We start from the raw sequence: 21,657 nt of genomic DNA on the forward strand, positions 1-21,657 counted from the left end.
ACATAAAATATCAAATTTTGACCGACAGATTAGCTCAGTTGGATATATGCTCAGTTGTTTTATGACCAAGGGTAAGTACCCTTGGTTCGCGCCCATTTGGCTTGGTATTTTTCCGGCACGTGAGATAATCTGAGAGGGAGGTTTGACGTCGAGGTATAATGATGTGCACTGTCGATTATTGTCCGGTACACACCATTAGAACTCGAATGTCGATAAACCGGATGTACTCAGGAGAGGTTTTCTACAGTTTCCCTCTCCACTGGCGAGAAAACCCATTAGACGGGTGATCCAGGCAAATGCGAGTACTCCTGATACCAAGACGTTCTGTAGACGCAAAAATTTAGTATTAAGTAATTTTAAGAATGTTTGTAAGAGAAAAAATTTGTAAAGAGACACTTGTATAGCCAAGTTATGCAGGCTGAAGACAGGTGTATAAACAAATAAAAAAATATCAAATTTTAATCAAATAATTATTGAAAAATCTCCATTTTACTAATGAAAGAATGTTAACCAGTAAAAGAATAGTTGTATTTTCCAGTGAAAGAACAAATCAAATTAATATTATTACAGTGTCTAAAAATAACAAAAATTATATGAAATACGCTACAAATATTCTAAAACAATCTTACAACTTACTATTATTAATATTTTCCTAATTACGCAACCAGAAATACTATTTAATTGCACCTGAAACTTGTAACCTTTTTTCTGTTTATGCTTCATTCATTTGTCATGTTCATAACCCACCAAAACATTAAAAAATTATTTACTAAAATAACTTGCATATTGAATCTATTTTTTTATCATAAAATATATTTTGAAGAAATGAGGAACTAAAAAATATTTTTTTTATAGTGCTAAAAGTTATAATTTGTAAAATATCGTAATAAATAATCAATTTGTTCTTTTACTGGTGTAAATTCTTTCACTGGTGCAACTACCCTAGTTCATATTTTTATTTAAGCATGTAAATAATTTTTAAAAAAATACATATAAAATCATTATTTACAACTAATTCCATTCATGTTTCTTTTATAACTAATATTAGTAGCATTTTTTACTGTATCTTTGAATTTTCGTTAGTTTTATTATTCTTCTGGTAACTATTTATTTAATATTATGTATCAAAGTGAAATGAATGAATGAATTCCCAATGGATCTTGTCTAAACAAGAATCCAAAAAATCCAAACAATTATTATTCCATTTTTGACAGGTCTCGACATTGAGGTTACGTTGACCTTCATATTTAATTCAATTTTAATTTTTTAAATTTTATAAATTCATATCATTGAAAAATGTGATAAGTTTAATCCACACATAATGTTACTCTTGAATTCGTAATTTTTATACCATCCTATTTACACAACTTTTTTTATAATTTTCTGTAGTCCTGATGAGCTGTGTTCACAGTGAAAATGCATTCGATGAAATAAAGAAATAATTACTGAATATTTAACAACTTCTTTAAATCTTTGGACCCAAGGCCACAATATAAACAAATTTATTTGACAAAAATTAAGGTTCTGAAAACATTCTAAGTTAAAAAGATTTAATTAAATTTATTCTAAAATGTGAGGAATACACTCGGGATAAAGCCGTTCACTTAGCTTTGAATTTAAAATTTAGAAAAAAATAATTTCACGTATTATATTTTAACAATAACAAAATTTATGACTGTTAAAACAAAAATTGTAACTACATTTCACTTTTTCTTAATAAAATATAACATTATTAATTCCATAGTTGTAATTCATGAAACCTACATTCATTATTTATTAAACCAATTTGTTGTTTATAGAATTTTTTATAGAACTCATAGTTTATCAATAATAAATCATGCTTAACCCTTTAAGGACGGGACGGACACATTTCTGAGACAACTTTTGACGGTATAATTTTCTCGTCGACCAAGGGTTTTAAAAAATTTAGAATAATTATTCCTTACGTCTTGGATATCGCTCTTTCAAAATCTGCACTCGAAATTTTAAAAAAACCAAAAACCAAAAAGTTACAGACATTTTTTTGGAAAAAAACGTTGTTTTTTGAAATTTTTTTTTCCAAAATGAATTTTTTTCGAAGGCAGTGAGTCCGTAGAAGTTCGTAAAACCTTTAAATATCACGTCCAAAATGTTAAAGCTTTCAGATGGTAAAGTTTATTTGATTTAAATTCAAGACGGCGGATAAAAAATGGCGACCAAAAGTCCATTTTTTTATAATATAAAAACTTCGTGTGCGAAATTTGTAAAAAATGATGAAATTCAGTTGAAACTATTTACTCGGGGGTTTTTAGGGTCGCTGATTACGAATCTGAACTCTGTTTTAAAAAATTCAAAATGGCGGATCTAATATGGCTGACGAATTTTTGAAAAATTGATTGAATTTGATTAATATTTCTTACTCGGGGGTTTTTGGGGTCGCTGATTGCGAATCTGAACTTCGTTTTAAAAAATTCAAAATGGCGGATCCAATATGGTTGACGAATTTTCGAAAAATTGATCGAATTCGATTAATATTTCTTACTCGGGGTTTTTTGGGGTCGCTGATTGCGAATCTGAAGTCCGATTTTTGAAATTCAAAATGTCAGATCAAATATTGAGTCCCCTGTGAGTCCCCAATTACAGAAGCACAAGAAACGAGAAACTCTAATAAAATAATCTATCATAAATGTGAAGTGTAAATTGTGCGTTTATATAAAAAGAGAAATTAATAAACAATTGTTTATTAATTTCTCTTTTTATATAAACGCACAATTTACACTTCAAATTTATGATAGATTATTTTATTAGAGTTTGCACGAACCAGGATGTTTTTGAAATATTGTTAACATTTTCGGATATCTATGAATATTAGAGCTATGCCAAAAATATGAGGCTATGAGCCCAAAACATTTAAACAGTTCCGTTCGAATTATTTTTCACAGCTCAACTATATGTCAGAAACTAGAGATATTCCAGAAAAACAGCACACACATTAATATAATCTTACACTTACATATAAAAACTTGGTTAATTAAAATAGAGACACACTTTACAAGTTCGCTGTGATTTCAAAAAAGTTTATTATATGACAGCGAATTTACTCAAATTTTTACTGATGTTGGTTGTCAGCGAAGTAGTCCGCTGCCATTGCAAACTTCTTAGTTGTGATATCATTTTTTAAAATTGTTTTTCGCACGGACACTAAAAACATGATTTTGTTAAAACTTTTTGGCCCTTAAAGTTTGTGTAAGATATTTTGTTTATGGCGTCATGTAGAAACGTCACCCAAATTACTACATTCGCTGATGCTGTAAATTACGTGTCATATTTTTTCGTAAGGGTCATAAAGATATATAAAAAATCGAGTTTCAAAAATTTTGGTATTACAATACTTCCTCATGAGAAAGTAAAATTATTAAACTTTAAAAATTAATTTTTTTTATTAATTTAGGTGAATTAAATATAAAGATAATCATTAAAAGATTCTCTTTTTACAGGCATGGTGGAATGGTGAAGTTTAAGAAATTGATTTCTATGAAAATTTACTTAACTTCTTCATCAAATACTGATTTTTCGCTTCTTCTAAATGCTGACTTGGATTCATTGACTATAATAACATAAAAGTTGGATATATAGAAAAATTGAAAATAACGGATTCAAGATGTCGGATATAAAATAGTGAATTTTTAAAACATTTGTTCGGATTTCCTTAAAACTTGTTACTTGGGGGTTTTCGGGGTCGCTGATTACGAATATAATGTTATAGTTTATAAAAATTTAAAATGTCGGATCCAATGGGGCGGTTAAAATTTTTTTGAAACGAATGTGTTACGAATAGTAATTTTTGCTTATTTGATTAAATATATAATTGTTTTGGTGGTGGGATGGTTTATTGCGAATAGAAATCTTGTTTATTTAATTTACAATTGTTTGGCCCAGGTAAAAATGATTCGTACGAATTTCGTTTAGAAATCCGGCCAGATTCGTAGAAAATTCCTATCGAATTCGTATGAAATTACTAGTGAAATTCGTGTGGCGTTTTGAAACGTTTTTTCGCACAAATATTCGTGCGAATAGTACCCGGATTTTTTAAATGGATTTAAAAAAAGATTTCTTTCGGACATCCGTATGGAAATTCGCAAGGAAATTCTTTTGACAATTTTTGAAAGAAATTTTTAGTTGACATTCCGTGCGGAATTCCATACGAATTTCTGAGCAGATTTTATAAAAAATTTCTAAAATAAATCCGTTCGTAATTCGCTCGCATTTCGTATGTAAATTCTTTTGACAATTTTTGAAAGAAATTTTTAGTTAACATTTCGTGCGAAATTCCATACGAATTTCCGAGCAGAATTTTATAAACATTTTCCAAAATAAATCCGTTCGTAATTCGATTGAATTTCGTACCAAATTCGTAAGGAAATTTAGCCGAAATTTTTTTAAGAAATTGTCAAAAGAATTTTCGTGTGAATTTCAATACTTGGGGGTGGTGGATTGGCTTTTTTGTTCAATTGTACGGTTCACACAATTAAAAAGCGAAAAATAAAAAAATAGTTTCTGACAATTGCGAAGATAAGGTCTTCTGGGTGGCTGTTATTTCTGACGATTAATAAAAAAGGTTATCAACCGGGCTGTATTACTTTATTTTATCTGACAACTGAAATAATTAATTTAGTTCGGCAGCAATAAAACTCTGAGTCATAGAGAGACTCAATATAGTGGATATTTAATTTCCTTGCTTGTTATTTAAGAAAGAGAAAATGAAAAAATGAAGCTAGATGCTTTTTCTCAATTGCATTGAAAAGCTTATTATATTTCCAATGAAATGCCACTATTTTAAGTTGTATTACATAAATAGGAAGCGAGATATCATGTTATGAAAACAAAAAAATAATTCTATTTTTTTAGATTTCTTACCTCGACTTTGACTCCTGTCAAAATTTAGAAAAGTTGATTTAAAAAATTGTTACTTTCACAGACTACTCCTTGTAATCTAAGCTTTAAATAGAGACCAAGAACAGCAAAAAATATTAACGGGTTCCCGAGATATTACAAAAATATAGTCGGACCGTGCAAAGCAAAATTTTCAATCATAGATTTTTCTAATTCGCCGTTGAGTCAATTGCGTGGCTGTGAAAAAAGTGATAAAAATTAATTTTACCAAGTACATTCCTACTGGAATCCATTTTTTAATTTAATTTATTATATAATGATATTTAAAAACTGGATCCCAGTTAGAATGTACTTGGTAAAATTAATTTTCGACACTTTTTTCACAGTCACGCAATTGACTCAACTGCGAATTAGAGAAATCGATGATTGAAAATATTGCTTCGCACAGGCCGACTATTTTTGTAATATCTCGGGAACCCATTAATATTTTTTGCTGTTCTTGGTCTCTATTTAAAGCTTAGATTACAAGGAGTAGTCTGTGAAAGTAACAATTTTTTTCATCAACTTTTATAAACTTTGCCAGAAGTCAAATTCAGGGTAAGAAATCTAAAAAAAATAGAATTATTTTTTTGTCTTTATAACATGATATCTCGCTTCCTATTTATGTAATACAACTTAAAATGGTGGCATTTTATTGGAAATTTAATAAGCTTTTTAATGCAATTTAAAAAAAGCATCTAGCTTCATTTTTGACGGAGTTATCAATTTTTCTGTGCGGGTGTGTTTTTTAATAGCTCGAAATGTTAGCGTTCGCACAATTTCCGCCGGTAGTGTACAAGTGATTAATAGGTGCTGCGGATTATTTAATATCATTTTTGTATACTTGAATTGTAATTAAATTAAGATAAAAAAGTATAACTGTTGTTGTCCAGCTCTGTACAAAATAGCTTGTACACTACCCGGTGTGTACAAAAATTGCTGTACACTCCGCACTTTGTACAATTTCGGGCTTTGTACGTAACAGATACATCTTAGGGAAGAGAACCTACCACATGGTAGTCATGGCAATCAAAATTTAATTTTCTTTTTGTGTGCCGGTGTTATTATCAATTTCCATAATAAAAATTTAGCACTTACTTAACATTAAAAAAAAATTAAACAATTTTATTCATCTTCATTTATGCAGTAACTAAAATAATTTCATCTCCGAAGCCTTTTTAGCATATCTCCAATAGGATTTCTATAAGAAATCTAAATTTTTATAGTTTTTTTTCGAAGTGTAAGAAATTTTTTTAAAATAGTGTCAGAAAGTACAATGTTTTTCTATGATGATATGCATTTAAAACATTTTTAGAGCTCAGTTTTATTTTTGATAAAAATGTTCAAACTTTGTCTTCAGTTCTAGGTTAAAATTACTTCATGTTGATTACTGATGTATTTTTATACATTATATAAAAATATCCTAAACAAAATTTTAATGCACATTAAAATAAGGTTGAGAATCTGATGTTTAATTTCTCTATAGGAAAGACTGGGGCTAAATGTTAAACTGTCAAAACCGTTAAAATTCATTATCTTTCGAACGGAAATGTTTTTTAAATGTGGATATATTTTTAATGTCAGATAACATAAAATTGCCTTTTTTCATTTTTTGACAGGAGAAAAAACGTTTTGTTTTTCTCTCTACTTTTAAATAATCATAAAATTTTTTTTTCATTTTTTATTTAAAAAAATTTTATAAAAAAATTAATTTTTTTTAAGTTTGGGTATGATAAGATTTTTATTTTTTTCTTTAAAAACATACCTTTATATGCTAAGAAGGTTTTGCAAAAAGTTTCAGAGTGGGCCTGACAAGTTTGATGGGATTAAATAAATAATTAAGCTGCCCGTGCATGTCGCTCGCACGCGGTACACTGAGATATATTTTCAATTTATTATTAAAAATTGTCTAGAGCCTACAAATTTGATCGGATTTTGATGTTCTTAGTCATAAATTAAAAAAGATAAAACTCCTAAGGCAGTAGAGTTAATAATTATCATTGTTATTAACAATTATAAGAACAATAATAATCAAAATTAATAATAATCAAAAGAAACTTGATTATTGTTCATGTAATTGAGGAGTCGGGAAAAAGAACTCGCCGAGCGCTCGACTGCAGACGCTGTTGCTAGTGAAGCGACCCAAAATGTTCAAAAAATTGATATTCGAAATTTTGATTTTTGAAATCTACTTCCTTGTAGAAAACTGAAATGCGCATCTTTTTTCCCTTTGACTTATTTTAACAATTTAATTAAATTTTGAAACATAAATCGTCGTATCTTTGACAAAAATTAATGAAATCACTTAATATTTGGTATGCACTACGAAATAAAAAAATTTGAAAAATCATTAATTTGTTAATAACAATTAATTGTAAATAGTGAGCGGTCGGTAATAGGGTTTTCTTCCCTTTGACGAAAAAAAATCTGTGGGGAGTTTCAAAGTTAAAAAAACTTTCAGTGAGACATTTGTTTATCATAATATAAGGAAGTTTTCTGGAAATTTGAAAACTAATTCATTCACAAGTTTCGAAAATATAAGCGTTTTTCGAAAAAGCGGGTGACGCGCTAAAGCGTCTACACGAGTACACGTGGAGAATGATTCAAAGCATCTTGATGCTGATTCCACACTTACCCAGTCGCTCCGCTTTTCCGTGGCGGTTCGCGTGAGACAGAAAAAGATAGAGATAGTTTCTGTCTTTTTCTATCTCACGCAAAGCGCAACGGAAAAGCGGAGCGCTGGGTAAGTGTGAAATCAGTATGAATGAACGTGGAACGATCAGGGCTGTTTTATTACTTACTGCTTCAATTTAAAACAAAAGTTTAAATATACATACATAATTAATATTATTTTTATTTTACTTTAAAATATAAAATCTTATAAGTACAATAATTTTTAAAAAAGTGAAATATTTGTTCTACAGTTCCATTGTTGTCTTATCCTTGAGCCGTCTTCCAAAAGTAAACATACGATTTTAAGCTTTTATTTTTCGGGACGTTTCTAGGGAAACAATATTATAATAAATAAAAAAATACATATATATAAAACTATTATCGTTTTTTAAATAAAATGTGTGACAAGGTTAGTGTTAATGTTGTCAGAAAAAGGACTCGGAATGAAGATTGTTGGTTAAGGCGTACTTGCGTTTGCGAAGGCAAAAAATAGGCCTCACTTTAATGTTTTTTTCACAGTCGTTTTATTTAAAATATTAAAAACGATTTTTGCACCTTAAAGTACATTATAAAAACTAAAAAAAGAAAAAATTGTTTCGTTTTTTAACCGTCATTTACGATTCGTAGATGGCCCCAAAAATAGCGATCTCAAATTTGTAAGAGTTTGCGGTGCCCCCTCTAGAGCCGCTCCTGACAGTATAAAATCAAAAAAACAAAATTTATTCTTTAGAATACATTAATACCTAGTGGACGTATATGATGAAATTAAAAAAGAGTAAAAAAACGAAAATGCGGTACTTTTAAAATCAATTTTTAAGAAATGATGATTTTGATCTTTTGAATTTTTGACTTTAAAAGTACCGCATTTTCGTATTTTTTACTTTTTTTTAATTTCATCATATACTTTCACTAGGTATTAATGTATCCTAAGAATAAATTTTGTTTTTTTAATTTTAGACAGTCAGGAGAGGCTCTATGCAGGGCACCGCAAACTCTTACAAATTTGAGATCGACAATTATTGGGGCCCTCTACAAATCGTAAATAACTGTTAAAAAACGAAACAATTTTTTCTTTTTTTAGTTTTTACAATGTACTTTAAGGTGCAAAAATCGTTTTTAATATTTTAAATAAAATGACTGTGAAAAAAAACATTAAAGTGGGGCCTATTTTTTGCCTTCGCAAACGCAAGTACGCCTTAAAAACTGTCAATAAAGTAAAATAAAATAAATATGTATTTAAACTGTAACAGATAAAGGGAAACCAATATTTTTTTTAAATTAATCTTTTATAAAATAAAATTGTACTTAAAAATAGGAACTTTTAAAAAATTTCTGATGTGAAAATATTTTTTTCATAAATTACTTGTTTACGTATACTTTAACTTGACTACTACTTAACACTCATCAGAAAATAGTTTAAGTAGGCTAAAAATAGAATTTAACATTTAGCCACAGCGAATCAGAAAGAAAGACATAGTCGTCCGTTGTTCGAATTAATTGACAAGTCTTTACAGTCGGTATTAATAAGATATTGTTCCAAGTCCAAAATAAACAACAAAAATAAATAGGGACTCAACACTTTACCCTGCCTAGGCAGGGAGTCAGTTCAACCTTTTCCGATCATCCATTGACCGACTGTACTATACCTATTAAACAAAAACCGACTCTATACAAAATTAAATTCTACACTGGCCGACTCTAAATAATACAGCGTGTAATAATTCCCAAACACATAGTAACTCAAATGTACCCGTTTCTCTACATACCGAAACTACAAGGGTCCGACTCTACACCGAAGAAAGATTCAACAGTTATCACATAGACCGACAATGAAAAGGTCCAACTCTGCACAAAAGCAAAAGTTAAAAAAATTGTTACATCCATAGACCGACTCAACAAAGGTCTGACTCTGTATCGAACCAATAGTTAAAAAACTGTTACTCCACAGACCGACTCAACAAAGGTCTGACTCTGTATCGAACCAAAACTTAAGAAAATGATACTCCACGGACCGATTCGACAAAAGTCCGACTCTACACCGAACCAAAACTTAAGAAACTGATACTCCACAGTCCGACACGACAAAAGTCCGATTCTACACCGAAACAAAACTTAAGAAACTGATACTCCACAGACCGACACGACAAAGGACCGACTCTACACCGAAACAAAACTTAAGAAAGTGATACTCCACTGACCGACACGACAAAGGACCGACTCTACACCGAAACAAAACTTAAGAAACTGATACTCCACAAAACGACTCAACAAAGATTTGACTCTGTATCGAACCAATAGTTAAGATACTGTTACTCCACAGACCGACTCAACAAAGGTCTGACTCTGTATCGAACCAAAACTTAAGAAAATGATACTCCACGGACCGACTCGACAAAAGTCCGACTCTACACCGAACCAAAACTTAAGAAACTGATACTCCACAGACCGACTCGACAAAGGTCCGACTCTACACCGAACCAAAAGTTAAGAAACTGCTACTCCACAGTCCGACACGACAAAGGACCGACTCTACACTGAATCAAAACTTAAGAAACTGATACTCCACAGACCGACTCAACAAAGGTCCGACTCTGTATCGAACAAAATGTTAAGAAACTGATACTCCACAGACCGACACGACAAGGGACCGACTCTACACCAAAACAAAACTTAGGAAACTGATACTCCACAGACCGACTCGATAAAGGTCCGACTCTGTATCGAACCAATCGTTAAGAAACTGTTACTCCACAGACTGACTCAACAAAGGTCTGACTCTGTATCGAACCAAAACTTAAGAAAATGATACTCCACGGACCGACTCGACAAAGGTCCGACTCTGTATCCAACCAATAGTTAAGAAACTGTTACTTTACAGTCCGACTCGACAAAGGTCCGACTCTACACCGAACCAAAAGTTAAGAAACTGCTACTCCACAGTCCGACACGACAAAGGACCGACTCTACACTGAATCAAAACTTAAGAAACTGATACTCCACAGACCGACTCAACAAAGGTCCGACTCTGTATCGAACAAAATGTTAAGAAACTGATACTCCACAGACCGACACGACAAGGGACCGACTCTACACCAAAACAAAACTTAAGAAACTGATACTCCACAGACCGACTCGATAAAGGTCCGACTCTGTATCGAACCAATCGTTAAGAAACTGTTACTCCACAGACTGACTCAACAAAGGACCGACTCTACACCGAAACATAATTTAAGAAACTGATACTCCACAGAACGACTCAACAAAGATTTGACTCTGTATCGAACCAATAGTTAAGATACTGTTACTCCACAGACCGACTCAACAAAGGTCTGACTCTGTATCGAACCAAAACTTAAGAAAATGATACTCTACGGACCGACTTGACAAAAGTCCGACTCTACACTGAATCAAAACTTAAGAAACTGATACTCCACAGACCGACTCAACAAAGGTCCGACTCTTTATCGAACAAAATGTTAAGAAACTGATACTCCACAGACCGACACGACAAGGGACCGACTCTACACCGAAACAAAACTTAAGAAACTGATACTCCACAGACCGTCTCGATAAAGGTCCGACTCTGTATCGAACCAATAGTTAAGAAACTGTTACTCCACAGACTGACTCAACAAAGGTCTGACTCTGTATCGAACCAAAACTTAAGAAAATGATACTCCACGGACCGACTCGACAAAGGTCCGACTCTGTATCCAACCAATAGTTAAGAAACTGTTACTCCACAGACCGATTCTTCAATGGTCCGACTCTACACCAAACCAAAACTTAAGAAACTGATACTCCACAGACCGACTCAACAATGGTCCGTCTCTACACGGATCCAAAACTTAAGAAACTGTTACTCCACAGACCGTCTTGATAAAGGTCCGACTCTGTATCGAACCAAAAGTTATGAAACTGTTACTCCACAGACCGACTCGGCTTAGGTCCCACTCTACACGGAACCAAAACTTAAGAATCTGTTACTCCACAGACCGATTCTTCGAAGGTCCGACTCTGTATCGAACTAAAAGTTAAAAAACTGATACTTCACAGACCGACTTGACAAAGGTCCGTCTCTACGCCTAATTAAAATTCAAAGAATCTGTTACTCCACAGATCGTTTCTACCAAACGGTCTTTACAATAAATTTTGTTTTATAAATATAATTATGTCTACAATAATTTAATACTTATATTTTTTAAATCGTTTAAAATTTTATTATAATAATTAATTTTTATTGCAACAGGAAATACATGTATTTATAATATAGTATATGTAAAAAAATCTTTTGTAATTCAACGGAATTTTTTTGTAACGAAAATGGATTTCTTGTCAACTCTTCTTTTTTATTTTTATGTCATTCTTTCTTGGTCTTCTTCCGATTGCACTGTATAACACATAAGGATGTTTAATAATTTATGAATATGATTTGTTAGACTATTTTAAAAAAAGGACAATAATAAATTACAATATTTTGTTACTCTCAATGTTGCATGTTATAACACTAAAAATAACTTTTTTAATGACTCAAAGATTAGACAAGGATATTCTTACAGGTTTTTTATCGTTTAACACGAAGACTTCTTGCACCTTGACATTATTTTCTGCAAATGACAAAAACAGGGTTTTTGGAGACATAAAGATTATTTTTCTCATAATTTCGACGTGATAAAATTCTTATTTTACTTTATTGTACAAAAAAATAGGAGTTGTTATGTGATTGGAAGCAACTCAACATCAATTCAAATCACAATGGTATTTTATGGATGGCTATTGCTCTTCCATTAGCACCATTACTCAATTTTGATGATGGACTTTAAATAGTCCAAAAGGAAGCGGATAAAGTAGCATCCACAATACCAGAAATTAATACATTCATGACTATAATGAGAACAAAGTGGAGTCCGTTATCCGATTCAGTTAATTGCTTTTACTGTGAAGAAAGAACAGATCCATTTGAAGGAACTTTTTTAAATATATTGCTTTCGCAATTTCAACAATTGAAAAATCCTACTGTTAAAATATATATGAGTGAGCATTTGAAATTTTATTTTAAAAAATAAAAAGTAACCTATTTTCTCAACTCACCTATAACAACATTGTCTACATAAACAAACATACAATCTGTCTTTGTTACTTCATTAATATTTATTATTTACTTACTTCTTATAATCACTTATTTTTCACAACTTTTTTATTTTTAATATCACTTTTTAGAAAAGTTATTAAATCTTATTAAATCCGAAGATAAACAACTTTTAAAATGTAAGGCACATAAAGTATCAAAGTGGTTTTTAGACAAAGCGTTTATTAAAAACAACCAAGAAAGATTTTTGGTCAAAAGGTAAACATATATATTGAAAATATTATTTCTCACCATTTTTATTAGAAAAAAGTTTTGAGCTGTAATGATTTTTATTTAGATTGACTTTGACAAATTTCTTATTCTCTGTTATTAATTACAACCGACGAGAGGCTTTACAAAATTTATTGTTGCAATTACGTAAGTTAAACATAAGAAAACTTAACAGTTTATCTTTAATTTTAACATTCTCATTTTTAAATTCTTTAGGTTATGCTTATTTTTGAATATTAATTACCTCTTGTATGCAGTTAGCAAACTTAAATGAACACTTAGAATATGATATAAAAATAAGTAGAAAAACAAAGTAACAGAAATAGCAAAGGATATATTTTTGTATCATTTAAGAGTTCATTATAAATTTCAAATCCTTAATTCTAATATACATTTTGACTTTATGTCAAAACATAATAATCTAAAAAAGCATAACTGTTTTATTATAAGAATAATTTCTATAAAAATATAAAATAATTTATGTTTTGTTAACAATGTTACTGTTTGGCACAATATTAGGTTTACGTACACATAAATATTAACTATTTTAAACATTAAATTGTACTTCATTTAGAAAAAGTGTTTGACAGTATTCGTAACACCTTGGATTACAAAACTCAGGAAAATGCATTACAATCCACAAATGAATCAAGCGAAAGTCTTAATCATGAGTTACCAAGTAATTAATTTAAATATATTATTATTACCTGAAATACTCCGCTATAATTTATTTTACTTTAAACTGTAGATATTGATGACCTCTTCGGTTTGAGCAATATCGGTATGTAATTAAATTGAGTTTAAGAGCATAAGGGTATATAAATATGTTCTAAAGGCTACACATATTTTATAATATTCACATTGTACATATCTTTTTAGATTTAACTAAATCACAAATCGAAAATCAAAACGACGATATTGAAGTAGAAGGTAATTAGTTAAAAGTTTTAAAAAAGTAATACCTAGATGGCATATAGTCTTTAAACAATCTTGCAGACAAGATTACTTGCTATCCGAAAAAATCTTTAAAAATCAAATAAATATTCCAAACATTCTTCTATTTACATCTGTATTATTAGATGACAGTGATAATCATGATACCTAAAACCCAGGTGAATTTTAGTAAATAATTAAAGAAAAAATTAATAAATAAGATATTAGTAGGTAGTAAATTAATTTGAAAGTTACACGAACATAATCTTTTAGTAGCAATTAAGACTCTTCAGTTTAATTCATTAAAATTCAGCAAACTTATTTTTTCCGAATAACCCTAAAAGAATACGAATATTTAGGACATACTATAGTTGTCTTTTAAACATGACATTTAAAGACATTATTCAATCTGAAAGAGTTTATTAATCTACTAATAGTCATTTTATTTCTTAATAATATTTTTCTAGATTTAACCGCATCTGATGATGTCTCAAAAAATGTAGATGTCAGCAGAGTAGGTAATAATCCATGGAAAATCTTAAAACAATCATTTAAAAATTGAAAATATTTTAATAATGAAAAGTAAATAATTAAACACATGTATTTAACATTTATTCAGTACCTACACAGAAAAATATTAATGAGAATGCAAAATCAAAACCAAAAACAAGAAAGCGTAAAAACAGTAAGACTACCACGATTAATCGATGCTCGAAAAGAAGAGTAACTACGAGAAAAGTATCTGCACAAAAGGAAACAAAACCTCCACAAAAAAACAAATACTAAAACAAAAAGAAATTTAAAAAAAACAATAATAGTATTAAATATTAAACCAGCAATTATTATTATTATGTAATTTAAATTCCGATTTTATCAATAAAAATAAGTTTCTTAATTACAATAACCGCCATCAGGTTCCTTATTGCATAAAAAACAAAAAAATATTCATTTCAGAAAATAAATTAATAAATATAATACAAAAAATTCTAATTTAAAAATCCTTTTAATTATTCATACAAAAAATCAAATCATCAAACATTATACATAGAGAACTGGAATCACTAAATTTTTTATTGCTATAGATTCGGACCTTTGAAGAGACAGTCTGTGGAGTAACAGCTTCTTAACTTTTGGTTCGATACAGAGTCAAACCTTTGTCGAGTCGGTGTGTGGAGTATCAGTTTCTTAAGTTTTGGATCGATACAGAGTCAAACCTTTGTCGAGTCGGTCTGTGGAGTATCAGTTTCTTAAGTTTTGGTTCGATACAGAGTCGGACCTTTGTTGAGTCGGTCTGTGGAGTATCAGTTTGTTATCTATTGGTTCGATACAGAGTCGGACCTTTGTCGAGTCGGTGTGTGGAGTATCAGTTTCTTAAGTTTTGGTTCAGTGTAGAGTTGGACCATTGTCGAGTCGGTCTGTGGAGTATCAGTTTCTTAAGTTTTGGTTCGATACAGAGTCAAACCTTTGTCGAGTCGGTGTGTGGAGTATCAGTTTCTTAAGTTTTGGTTCGATACAGAGTCAAACCTTTGTCGAGTCAGTCTGTGGAGTATCAGTTTCTGAAGTTTTGGTTCGATACAGAGTCGGACCTTTGTCGAGTCGGTGTGTGGAGTATCAGTTTCTTAAGTTTTGGTTCAGTGTAGAGTTGGACCATTGTCGAGTCGGTCTGTAGAGTATCAGTTTCTTAAGTTTTGGTTCGATACAGAGTCGGACCTTTGTTGAGTCGGTCTGTGGAGTATCAGTTTCTTAAGTTTTGCTTCAGTGTAGAGTCGGACCTTTGTCGAGTCGGTCTGTGAAGTATCAGTTTCCTAAGTTTTGGTTCGGTGTAGAGTCAGACCTCCAGAAAAATCGGTCTGTAGAGTAACAGTTTCTTAACTATTGGTTCGATACAGAGTCGGACCTTTGTTGAGTCGGTCTTTGGAGTATCAGTTTCTTAAGTTTTGTTTCGGCGTAGAGTCGGTCCTTTGTCGTGTCGGTCTGTGGAGTATCAGTTTCTTAAGTTTTGTTTCGGTGTAGAGTCAGACCTTTATCGAGTCGGTCTGTGGAGTATCCGTTTCTTAAGTTTTGTTTCAGTGTAGAGTCAGACCTTTGTCGAGTCGGTCTGTGGAGTATCAGTTTCTTAAGTTTTGTTTCGGGGTGAAGTCGGACCTTTGTCGTGTCGGTCTGTAGAGTATCAGTTTCTTAACTTTTAGTTCGATAAAGAGACGGACCTTTGTTATGTCGGCCTGTGGAGTATCAGTTTCTTAAATTTTGGGTCGGTGTCGAGTCGGACCTTTGTCGAGTCGTTCTGTGGAGTATCAGTTTCTTAACTTTTAGTTTGATACAGAGTCAAACCTTTATCGAGTCGGTCTGTGGAGTATCAGTTTCTTAAATTTTGGTTCGGTGTAGAGTCGGACCTGTAAAGAATCGGTCTGTGGAGTAACAGTTTCTTAACTATTGGTTCGATACAGTGTCGGACTTATGTTGAGTCGGTCTGTGGGATATCAGTTTCTTAAGTTTTGCTTCAGTGTAGAGTCGGACCTTTGTCGAGTCGGTCTGTGGAGTATCAGTTTCTTAAGTTTTGTTTCGGGGTGAAGTCGGACCTTTGTCGTGTCGGTCTGTGGAGTATCAGTTTCTTAACTTTTAGTTCGATAAAGTGACGGACCTTTGTCGTGTCGGTCTATGGAGTATCAGTTTCTTAACTTTTGGTTCGATACAGAGTCAAACCTTTATCGAGTCGGTCTGTGGAGTCTCCGTTTCTTAAGTTTTGTTTCAGTGTAGAGTCGGAACTTTGACGAGTGGATCTGTGGAGAATCAGTCTCTTAACTTTTGGTTCGATACAGAGTCGGATCTTTGTTGAGTCGTTCTGTGGAGTATCCGTTTCTTAAGCTTTGTTTCAGTGTAGAGTCGGTCCTTTGTCGTGTCGGTCTGTGGAGTATCAGTTTCTTAAGTTTTGTTTCGGTGTAGAGTCAGACCTTTGTCGAGTCGGTCTGTGGAGTATCAGTTTATTAACTTTTGATTCGATACAGAGTCAAACCATTATCGAGTCAGTCTGTAGAGTATCAGTTTCTTAAGTTTTGTTTCGGTGTGAAGTCGGTCCTTTGTCGTGTCGGCTTGTTGAGTATCAGTTTCTTAAATTTTGTTTTGGGGTGAAGTCGAACCTTTGTCGTGTCGGTCTGTGGAGTATCAGTTTCTTAACTTTTAGTTCGATAAAGAGACGGACCTTTGTTAAGTCGGCCTGTGGAGTATCAGTTTCTTAAATTTTGGTTCGGTGTCGAGTCGGACCTTTGTCGAGTCGGTCTGTGGAGTATCAGTTTCTTAAGTTTTGGTTCGGTGTAGAGTCGAACCTTTGTCGAGTCGTTCTGTAGAGTATTAGTTTCTTAACTTTTAGTTTGATACAGAGTCAAACCTTTATCGAGTCGGTCTGTGGAGTATCAGTTTCTTAAATTTTGGTTCAGTGTAGAGTCGGACCTGTAAAGAATCGGTCTGTGGAGTAACAGTTTCTTAACTATTGGTTCGATACAGTGTCGGACTTATGTTGAGTCGGTCTGTGGGATATCAGTTTCTTAAGTTTTGCTTCAGTGTAGAGTCGGACCTTTGTCGAGTCGGTCTGTGGAGTATCAGTTTCTTAAGTTTTGTTTCGGTGTAGAGTCAGACCTTTGTCGAGTCGGTCTGTGGAGTATCAGTTTCTTAACTTTTGGTTCGATACAGAGTCAAACCATTATCGAGTCAGTCTGTGGAGTATCCGTTTCTTAAGTTTTGTTTCAGTGTAGAGTCGGACCTTTGTCGAGTCGGTCTGTGGAGTATCAGTTTCTTAACTTTTGGTTCGATATAGAGTCGGACCTTTGTTGAGTCGGTCTGTGGAGTATCAGTTTCTTAAGTTTTGTTTCGGTGTAGAGACGGTCCTTTGTCGTGTCGGCCTGTTGAGTATCAGTTTCTTAAGCTTTGTTTCGGGGTGAAGTCGGACCTTTGTCGTGTCGGTCTGTGGAGTATCAGTTTCTTAACTTTTAGTTCGATAAAGAGACGGGCCTTTGTCGTGTCGGTCTGTGGAGTATCAGTTTCTTAACTTTTAGTTCGATAAAGTGACGGACCTTTGTTGAGTCGGTCTGTGGGATATCAGTTTCTTAAGTTTTAGTTTGGTGTAGAATCGGACCTTTGTCGAATCGGTCTGTGGAGTATCAGTTTTTTAAGTATTGGTTAGGTGGAGAGTCAGACCTTTGTCGAGTCGGTCTGTGAAGTATCAGTTTCTTAAGTTTTGGTTCGGTGTAGAGTCGAACCTTTGTCGAGTCGGTCTGTGGAATATCAGTTTCTTAAGTTTTAGTTCGGTGTAGAATCGGACCTTTGTAGAATCGGTCTGTGGAGTATCAGTTTTTTAAGTTTTGGTTGGGTGGAGAGTCGGACCTTTGTCGAGTCGGTCTGAGGAGTATCAGTTTCTTAACTTTTAGTTTGATAAAGAGTCGGACCTTGGTTGAGTCGGTCTGTGGAGTATTAGTTCCTTACGTTTTGGTTTGATACAGAGTCGGACCTTTGTTGTGTCGGTCTGTGGAGTATCAGTTTCTTAAGTTTTGGTTCGGTGTAGATTCGGACCTTTAAAGAATCGGTCTGTGGAGTAACAGTTTCTTAACTATTGGTTCGATACAGAGTCGGACCTTGGTTTAGTCGGTCTGTGGAGTATCAGTTTCTTAAGTTTTGTTTCGGTGTAGAGTCGGTCCTTTGTCTTGTCGGTCTGTGGAGTATCAATTTCTTAAGTTTTGGTTCGGTGTAGAGTCGGACCTTTGAAGAATCGGTCTGTGGAGTAACAGTTTCTTAACTATTGGTTCGATACAGAGTCGGAACTTGGTTTAGTCGGTCTGTGGAGTATCAGTTTCTTAAGTTTTGTTTCGGTTTAGAGTCGGTCCTTTGGCGTATCAGTCTGTGGAGTATCAGTTTCTTTTCTTTTGGTTCGACACAGAGTCGGACCTTGGTTTAGTCGGTCTGTGGAGTATCAGTTTCTTAAGTTTTGTTTCGGTGTAGAGTCGGTCCTTTGGCGTGTCAGTCTGTGGAGTATCAGTTTCTTAACTATTGGTTCGATACAGAGTCAGACCTTTGTTTAGTTAGTCAATGGAGTATCAGTTTCTTAAGTTTTGATTTGGTGTAGAGTCGGACCTTTGTTGAGTCGGTCTGTGGAGTCACAGTTTCTTAACAATTGGTTCGATACAGAGTCGGACCTTTGTTGAGTCCGTCTGTGGAGTATTAGTTCCTTACGTTTTGGTTTGATACAGAGTCGGACCTTTGTTGTGTCGGTCTGTGGAGTCACAGTTTCTTAACTATTTGTTCGATACAGAGTCGGACCTTTGTTGAGTCGGTCAATGGAGTATCAGTTTCTTAAGTTTTGATTTAGTGTAGAGTCGGACCTTTGTTGAGTCGGTCTATGGAGTATCAGTTTTTTAAGTTTTGTTTTGGTGTAGAATCGGTCGTTTGTCGTGTCGGTCTGTAGAGTATCAGTTTCTTAAGTTTTGGTTCGGTGTAGATTCGGACCTTTGAAGAATCGGTCTGTGGAGTAACAGTTTCTTAACTATTGGTTCGATACAGAGTCGGACCTTGGTTTAGTCTGTCTGTGGAGTATCAGTTTCTTAAGTTTTGTTTCGGTGTAGAGTCGGTCCTTTGGCGTGTCAGTCTGTGGAGTATCAGTTTCTTATCTTTTGGTTCGATACAGAGTCGGACCTTTGTTTAGTCGGTCTGTTGAGTAACAGTTTCTTAACTATTGGTTTGGTGTAAAGTCGGACCTTTATCGAGACGGTCTGTGGAGTAATAAATTCTCAAGTTTTGGTTTGGTGTAGAGTCGGACCTTTGTTGAGTCTGTCTGTGGACCTTTATATATACTAGGTGTTTGTAATAACTGTTGACTTCTATTCCGGGTTAGAGTCGGACCTTTGTGGAGTGGGTCTATGGATGTAACAATTTTTTTTAACTTTTGCTTTTGTGTAGAGTTGGATCTTTGCATTGTCGGTCTATGTGATAACTGTTGAATCTTTCTGCGGTGTAGAGTCGGACCTTTGTAGATCGGTCTGTTAGTAAACATTTTATTAGTGTTTATTCGTTATAGAGTCGGACTTTTGTAATTTCGGTATGTGGAGAAACGGGTACATTTGTGTTAGTATGTGTGTGGGAACTATTACACGCTATATTATTTAGAGTCGGCCAGTGTAGAATTTAATTTTGTATAGATTCGGTTTTTGTTTAATAGGTTTAGTATAGTCGGTCAATGGATGATCGCAAAACTTTGAACTGACTCCCTTAGTTTTAATACAGGCAGATGCATTGGAGAAAAAACTTTTAATTACATTTATAAATCTGGTACTTAATCCTAATTTATGTAACTTATACCAAAGAAGTTGGTGGTTTATGGATCGAAAGGCACCTTTACAGTCCACGAATATGGCATAAGCGGTAGAATTAGCTTTGCTGGACGTTAAAGGGTTAAATGAAATTGTATAGTAGCATTTAGGATAAAGAGATTGTCTAGGCAACTTCTGCCTCTTCTAAAACCTGACTGAGATTCGGGAATTAAGTTGAGGTAGGAGGTCCAAGCCACAATCCGATTACACAAAGTCTGAGTAAAAATCTTTGCTATATTATTAACTAGTGTAATTGGTGTGTAGCTGTCTGGGTCCTCCATCGAACCTTTTCTTTTATAGATCATGGAAGTTGACATTTTCCCCTTTTCCTTAGGTACTAATTCAGCAGTAAAGTCTTTTTTAAACAAATTTAACATAAAAAGATGCAAGTTTTTGCGGAAGGTGTTTGAAAAAAGAATAGCCAATTCCGTCAACCCCGGGAGCGTTTCCATCCCTACATCGGGCAAGACTCAACAACAATTCGTCATAGGTGATGCACCCATCCAAAATGGGGTTAGAGACTTCTAGAAAATCTCTGCTTAATGCGATAGCGGGAACCATAGCAGGATAGCAGGATTCAAGGTAATTATACCAGGTAGATAATTCAAAACTCATCGGAAGGGAGGGGCGTACCCAGAAAGAATTTATGATATACCAAAACTCAGATTATCGTCTACATACTGATAATCGATTTAACATGAATTTACCATAATCTTTGTTTTTAGTTTTTAAATCATCTCTCAAAGTGCGCCTCGCACGTATCAAGGCACTCTTGGATTCATTAGAAAAGCCCTCTTTTCTGGCAGTCACCAAGGCTCGCCTAGCATCTCTTTTAGCACCAATGCATTCAGAATCATAGCAAGCCTTGCGTTAAACACACGACGAATTATAACATTTCTTCCTCATACCCAAACTATGAGCAACCGATATAATATTGTTCAATAAAATTAAATTCAAGTTGTCTACGTCCTTGTCCAACTCAGCTACTCCCTCGTTCCAAGCCATAGTAGAAGCAAAAATATCGGTCTTATCAAAGTCAAAAAACATTTTATTAGAATTAGGATCAGAAATAGGGTGATGGCTAAAAAGTAGATCATTTCAAAACAAAATAACGGGAAGGTGGTCGGAGAAAGTATAGGTAAGTTGACAATCTTTAATGGTGTTCCGCAGTGATCGCCTTTTAAAAATGTCTGCTCAAATGTATACTTGATTTGAAAATGATTTTTCTCCCAATTCAGGTAGTTATTGCACAATCGGAGGAAATACAAGATATCCTAAATATTTTATCTTTCATTTGCGCGCAAGAAGTAAAATGTTTCTTTAGATTTACAACAACAGGAAGTAAAATAGGAAAAAGTTAAATAAATGCGCGATACATAAAATTACTACCAGAGGGCAGCACCTAATGTGCACATTTAATTTTCTTAT

The 21,657-nt window shown here is 33.4% G+C and overlaps 1 protein-coding gene across 1 annotated transcript in view; it reads right to left on the reverse strand.

Annotated features, from left to right (window-relative positions):
• LOC122512727 overlaps positions 1 to 21,657 on the reverse strand; it is a 772,233-nt gene that overhangs the window by 356,794 nt on the left and 393,782 nt on the right. The window lies entirely within an intron of this gene.

The sequence above is a fragment of the Leptopilina heterotoma genome, unplaced genomic scaffold (assembly GCF_015476425.1).
Source record: "Leptopilina heterotoma isolate Lh14 unplaced genomic scaffold, ASM1547642v1 Lhet_125, whole genome shotgun sequence".
In the NCBI taxonomy this organism is placed as follows: Eukaryota; Metazoa; Arthropoda; class Insecta; order Hymenoptera; family Figitidae; genus Leptopilina; species Leptopilina heterotoma.